At 33.8% G+C, this 7,757-nt stretch overlaps 1 protein-coding gene across 1 annotated transcript in view; it reads left to right on the top strand.

Moving 5' to 3' along the window:
* The first annotated feature begins 305 nt into the window (after positions 1-305).
* LOC111054601 overlaps positions 306-7,757 on the top strand; it is a 171,417-nt gene continuing 163,965 nt past the window's right edge. The window contains exons 1-2 of the mRNA XM_039432333.1: positions 306-466; positions 5,779-5,836. The gene's annotated coding sequence lies outside the window, so the exon portion shown is untranslated. The remainder of the gene's footprint in view (positions 467-5,778; positions 5,837-7,757) is intronic.

The raw sequence follows: 7,757 nt of genomic DNA, 5'->3' as shown, positions 1-7,757 counted from the left end.
AAAGAGTTGATCAGTATTTGGCCACCAAATCACAAAACTGAAAAATTGTATCTGAATAAGGGTTATGGACATAGGACTACTCGGACGAGGAATAGAATCAATATAATAGTGGTGTAAAACTATGACACTGTAAAATAAATTGTTTCATGTGCATCATTCATTATGTTTCACTACTAATTCATCGTATCGTATTAATCGTATCAAACTCCAACTTGTAAGCTTGAAAGTTGACTTTCCAATATGAAAATATTGGATATTACTGAACTATCATAATCCACATTGTTTTACTTTTTTTGACAGACTTCTTCTACAGCAGAATATTATAGAGTTGAGAATAAACTGACATGGAAAAATGACAAACCATTGTACACTGTTTATCATGGAGACGGTGTTACTGTGAATGCGGAAGAACATGGGCAACGTACAATCGAAGATACAAGATATTTTCATAAAACGGTTGAATTATGTGAGTAGAGCAGTGTTATTTTGGCCGACAAAGTTTTTCTGGCATTTGATTTTAAGGAATTATCAAATTGATGGATTTACTCAAATCAATTTATTGAAATCATTCATACTCTTATATATATCACAAATATATCATATCGGAGTATCAGCAATCAATATTGCATGGTAACTGTTCTATTATTGAACTACACCTTCGCTGATTCATAAGTAGTGTAAATCCTATCCCTATTAAGTTATTCAAGAAACAGATTTCTTGTTCCATTGATTAAAATCTCTGTCAACCAGTTTATGTCATCAACGTGAAGTTGAATCGTCAACTTGGTTCAACCTGTATGCGATGTGTTAGTCAAACAAATTGAATAATTCATTCTATGAACGTGACTCGCTTTACAATTCACATTTTTTCTGTATAGAAGGAGAGGGAATGTACCAGTAGTCTACATAATTGATATTTGTGTATTACCTTATATGCACGAGACCATTTTTCAAAGTGACTCACACCTAAGGCCTCACAAATTTGCTAATCATAATTATCATCCGATTGATGATACTGCGGTCTACATATTATGAGACATAGAAATTTCGAATAGAATTTTCTTCTATTTCTATTTCGAAATTTCTGAAGAAACCCTTACAGAGATTAGAACTAGAAAATCAAGGCGTCTACAGCACACCCTGCCTGAATTGTGACAAGATGTATGTAGGTCAAACAAATAGAAGAATATCAGCCAGGATAGAGGAACACAAAAACTGAACATGGAAAACAAACAATACACCTCAGCTATTTACAACCACGAAAAGAGCACCGGTCACAAAATAAACTTTAAAAATTCAAAACAAATAGCCGAAATTCAAGATTTTCAGGTTAGAGAAACAAGGGAGCCTCAACAAAAGGGATGACAGTACAAATATCTCTTCTCTTTGGAAAATCATTCTTAACACAGCAAACACATCAGAAAAGCCAGACACTTTTCCGCGAATTCCATCCATCTGACAGCGCCAGGCCAAACACATGGAAGAAGGAGAGTCTCCTACAGGTGGCAGGAGTCAGTGTAGCATTACCTATGCTCCAAATATGTGATTTGAGATCATGATGAAACGTCAGAAAGTAAGTGAAACTTCTTATCGGATGTAACCGGTTGATATTTGAGCATGTTCATCCATCCACGAATTTTTAAAAGTTAACAAATATATATATATATATATATTATATATATATATATATATATATCTATATATATATATATATATATATATGATTCATATTCATACAATTCATATATTCATATCAGATATAAACGAATGAGGCTTTCATACATGTCAGGTTTTAATTCGTACGGTTCTAATTAGGTATTTTCTTCTCAAACACAGCTGTGTTTGGATTTTCACAGTTCATGCTCGCGTATATTCAAATATAACAGCTGGTGTTGAATTGTAAGATCTTATTTCTTGCAACAAAATTTAATTAGAAATTGTGAATTATTTTAATAGTTTCTTTTTAATTATGTTAATTTTGGTTGTTCAGAGAGATTATTTTTTTAAATTGAAAATTTGTTCCTTGTTTTGACGCAACAAGGTATATAAACTTCGCCTCTTCTCTCCATTGATGAAATCGTGTAATATTCGTGGAAAAATAAAAATAAAAAAATAAAAATTCTCTCTCAGTTTTATTTTATATGTTTCATAATTATTTTCTTTAGCAAGCTATTCATTGAGAAAAAGATGTTCCTGTGAACTAACAGAAATGAATTGACCATATGATTTTGACTTGGAAAATTTTGAAACAGTCGATAATCACGATATCAGGTTGGAATAAAAACAAAAAAGGCAAGCGTGTGTAAAAGTCTTTGTTTTTTCCTGTTTCCCTAGCAACGAATTCCAATATGATGAAACCTATTCGTGTCGAGGGGGCATTCAGTGCTATGCGGTTGCTATTCGGTACCGAATTCAAACCAAATCGTTTCACACTTATTGGAATTTGCCGAAAACGAAACGAACCGAACCGAACCGAAAAAGTGTGTGAGTAGCCTCTCGCTAGCAACGAATTGGAACCTGATGGAATTTATTAGAGTCAAGTGGGCGTTCGGTTCTATGCGGCTTCTATTCGATACCGAATTCAAACCGAATTACCGTTTCACACTTATCGGAATTTGCCGAAAACCAAGCGGAAACGAAACGAACTGAATGAGTGTGAAACTAGCCTTATGCGGGGAGTACTTGCTGACATCAATCGAATTAAAATTAAGATGCTCTAGATTAATTGTGAATTTTGGTTCCTGATCTTTATTTATAGTATTAATAACGTTGTCTAGGTTCAATAACTTAGGTCTATACTTCGATTCAGACGAATGATCAAGTTTTTTACCATTAAAAATATAATAAAATGTATTGTTGTCGCTATTGATTGAATAAACCACTTTTACAGACTTTATTATCATTTCTGATTGCTTGTCAATTTTTATAGTTCCTTCATTTGGAAAGATACACAAATAGCTAATATCCATCTGGAATCCATTTGACAATACTATTATCTATTTTCAATTTACTATATGTAAATCACTTACAATTTGATGTTTTTCCTAATTCAATAATTTCTTTTTCACATTTTAATTTGTCATGATACAGATTTTCTATAGAACAAATAAAATTTGAACTTTTTTTTCTAGTACATTCACTAGTCAGACCTTTAATTGATATTTCTTTATTTCCATAAATATCGTTTGACTTAAGTATCTGCTTTTATATGACAATATATTAGGTACTAGCAGGAACCCGTGCTTCGCAAGGATCTATTTTCAAACTTGCTAATCTAAAAACTTGACTTAATGGAATTTTGAAGAATTGGAAATAGGCCTATAACCATCCTTGGTTAATTAAGAATCTAGCCTACATGCAAAATTCCAAGTTTATTAGTCCAGTAGTTCAGACGTGATGATGTGTCAAACATAATTTTCCTATCCCGTACGTGTATAAGCCAACTCTTTATTTTATTATAGATATGGTTAACGACTGCAAGAGAGGAGTGTAGAACAGAATAGTTGTGAAACTATGATAGCGCTAGAAGTGTCTCAAACACAATAGTAGGTACTACATGAACTTTTTGAAAGTGATTTGAAAAAAATAAAACAACAGAACTGAAAGCTATCAACCTTATCATTCTACCTCCATTTAGAGAGGCTTTTGTTTGAGCCGAATGAAATCTTCTATCTTCTATATATATATATATATATTATATGTAAAAGAATTAACCGGGTACATCCGTTTGTTTGACTTACTTGAGTCTGACGTTTCGTCGCCATCGCAGACGACATCTTCTGAGGGTGGCGTCGAAATCCACTACCTCAGAAGATGTCGTCTGCGATGGCGACGAAACGTCAGACTCAAGTAAGTCAAAACAAACGGATGTACCCGGTTAATTCTTTTACATATAATATATCCATCCGCGAAACACTCAAATGTAATATATATATATATATATAATATATATATATATATATATATATATATATATTTATAAAAATGAATGTCTGTTTGTGTGTTTGTTCCCTATGACTTGAAAAATATTTTACATAACGGCATGAAACTTTGGGAATATGTTGTGTGAATATTGGGGATGGTTTCTGACCAGAAATTTTAATAGGGTGGCTAATAATGATTATTTATTAATCCATTTTTTACAGACCTATGTTTTCGAAATTGTCAGCCTAGCGGCTACCGAAGAACGGAAAGATGATCATGATTAAAGATCATATTGAGATAATATGATTTGGCATCTAAAGTTACCAGCTGTAATAAACACGTCACCCTATGATAAATTGTGTAGGCTACTGGAATTGGAGTTGAAGTGTAGTTGATTGGTACCAGCTGTAGATAATGGTTCCTTAGGAGACCTATACAAATAATTATCACTCCCCTATCATTGAGTAACCGGAAAATGTTAGGAAAAAATTATTCACCTGATGGAAGAGACCTGTTCATATTGCATTCATTAATGGCAGAATAATTTCCATTTTTTCAATTTAGCTTAGCTTATATTCATCTTAGAAATGGAAGATGGAAAGAATATGATTGTAATTCTGTATGATTCATCGGTACATCGCATATTTCCTGGACCATCTATTAACAATCAACAACTATGAGAACATTGAATTCATCTTTGAAACACTGATTTATCCTACCTATTTTTTTAATTCAACACTTTACTGTTAGATATTACTTCCAATTGATTGAGAAGAATATGTTTTGGGAATAATGAATGCTGCATGACTAAGCACATAGGAAGTCCGTATTCAGATGTATGAGAATGATTGTCAGATAAATTTCATGATTCACCAAATAAAGTAAAGTGTGACATGAGATACATTGACGTTTAGGCGGTACGAAGTTTTTCGGGTAAGCTAGTTGTAAATTGAGCTGAAAACGCTGAAAAAAGACAGGCTCAATCACCAGGAATACTATAAATTCTATGAAGGACCAGTAAGCCAATAATTTTGAGAAGTTCAATCACTTCCACTATGAAAACTGGATACATTATCGACAATCAATATGTATTAAATTTATTAGCTACAAAATGAAAAACTTTGATTGAAGTGACCCAGACTACTACAATATGAATAACTATTTAGATCAAATATAAGAAATTACTCACATCTCTTATCAACTCGTACTTTTTGTTCACAAAATATTAACACAAAAATATAAGTTATATTGAATGAACTCACGGCTAATAGTAGCCTATTCAAGTTTGTCTTTTTCTGGCCGTGCTACAAATAAATGTAGGTTTATGTTTGACATCTTGTTTTTGTAATCTTGTTGTCTATTGAGAAATTTTTCAATGTTTTTTTTTTGTTTGCAATAAAATTTAAATTTGAAAAAAGAATTATCAACAAACAAAGAAAATCTCTGTGCTCAGTTCTAATCTGAATGTATGAGACTCCATATACAGCTGACAGAAGGCCAAGCATAAGCATACAACAATGGAACAAACATTCTTTGTTTATTTGTTTATTTTATTCTTCAGTTCTTCATTCCAAAAAACTTCCTTACTTTCTGAATAGCCCTCGTACAAAAGTCATGTTGAATTCCTGTCCACTTGCAAACTTCTTCGAATACCTTTCAATGGTCTATCAATAAAACTCCCACTGGAGAGAATGCAAGATTTTTTTCCTATGCTACAATCTATGACTGTGGGCGACATCATTACTATCAGTCACCAAATTATTATTCTTCCAAGTTCGCTTTTGTAGCCTATATGCATTTGTCATAAATGTAATCACCATAATTGAATTTCATTATTCTTTTTTTTTTAATAAGGTGCTGTTGCATTGGGATGGAACCCATTGGAAACGAGTAGTCAATCAGCAGCAACAGGGTGAGTCTAGTCTAAAAAGACTAATGAGCAATTTTATCTAATACAATGAAGAGTTAAATTGATGAGATAGGTAGTTCTTACCAAGACTCCTAGCAACTCACTTGGAATTGACAAATATATATATATATATATATATATATATATATATAACTGAATTATCATGTATTATAGATACACATTCATACTATTTCTAACACTGATACTCTGACACATACTAACACTGCATACTCTGCTTTTGGAACTTTCAATCCACAACACTACACAATTCGAAGGACTTGGTCCACTTCAATATGCGCAGAATATGTGTTTTGTCAAGTAGCTGAGCGACCTTCTCATATCCATGCCGTTGTATCCTGTCTGTATGCTCAAGTGCGGAGCGCCCAGTTTCTGATGAGACGGATTCCACCTCCAGATCTCTGTAGATGTCGGCGTTCCAGATGAATCTTGGAGCATCAACGATGTTCCTCAAAACTATGTACTGGAACCATTGAATCACCTCCACATTGCTCTTGCTGGCACAGCCCCAGAGCTGTATTCCATACATCCATATGGGTGACAGGATCTGCTTGTAGATGAGAATCTTGTTGTGGGTAGAAAGAACTGAATTTCGGCCTATCAACCAGTAGATTTTTCTATACTTTATTCCTAATTCTTATCATTTCTCTAGTTATCTGGCCTCGTCAGCGAATGGAACAAGCTTGCAATTGAATTTGCTCACATTTTCTGTTGGTGAAGTTGACTTGGACAACCAGGTCTCATTTATTTCGATTCTCCTGAGCTTGGCCCAACTGGAGATTTAATCAGCAGCATACTGAAATTTCCTCATAGATTCTGACTGTTGTTCCCTAGAGTTAGTATAGCTGTGTCGTCAACCATGTTGCTACTGTATTATTCTTAAACCCAGGTAGATTACTATTATACAGTAGATATAGCACTGGCCCAAGAACACTACCTTGTAGTACTTCTGCTCTAATTTGTTTGAGCTCAGAATAGGCAGCTTCCTGCTTGACTCTGAAATATATTTTCACCAAATATGACTCCAGTATTTCAGTGTATTTAATTGGGTGCATAGTTCTTAATTTGGCTGATAAACCTCTGTGTCACACCTTATCAAATGCTTGGGCTACATCCAGGAATACTGGAATACTGTACTACAGATTTTCTTCTCTTCAAGAGCCATTTCAATAATGTTGGTGATTCTGTGGACTTGCTCTATGGTAGTGTGATTTTTTCTGAAACCGAATTGATGTTTTGTAATCAGCTTTTCATCTCTATAATTGACTTTAATCTATTAGAAAGCAGTTTTTCAAAGACTAGTTCTGATATTAAAGTTAGGAGCGAGATTGGCCAGTATGATGTAACGTCATGTTGTGTTTTTCCTGGTTTTAGAATCATGATGACTACTGCTAATTTCCAGTAGTCAGAGACATATTCCAGCCTGAAAGATGCATTTCAGGAAAGTAAGCATCAAAAGAGCCTTCCTTGGAAGCTGTTACAATACATCACCAGTTAAGAGATCAGAACCTAGTGCCTTCCTGGCTTTGATGCTACTTTCGATCATATTTTCCACTTCTATTACAGTAGTTACAGGTGTGATTCCTGCTGATTCCTGAACAGTATGTGGCAGATGTTAATCTTCATCATAGCTGACATCAGATTTGAATATGTTTCCCAGGTGATTGGCAAACCTAGGTGTTTTTGTTTGCTGTCCCTAGCATTCACATTTTTAATAGGTGTATTTTGATTTGAAGTTCTTAGTACTTAGTAGCTTTCCTTAGGGAGTGGTCAGTACTTCTTTCATCAGTAAACTCATTGAGATATTGAGAAAATGTATATTCTTCTATTTTTCTACTGAGCTGCTAAAATAAGTTGCTCAGCACAGTCTTCTCTCTCCGATCTCTAGTGTTCTGCTATTTCCTTC

This window comes from Nilaparvata lugens, chromosome 7 (assembly GCF_014356525.2).
Source record: "Nilaparvata lugens isolate BPH chromosome 7, ASM1435652v1, whole genome shotgun sequence".
Lineage (NCBI taxonomy): Eukaryota > Metazoa > Arthropoda > Insecta > Hemiptera > Delphacidae > Nilaparvata > Nilaparvata lugens.
The sequence above is the reverse complement of the archived record's forward strand: the minus strand, read 5'-3'. Positions and strand labels throughout refer to the sequence as shown.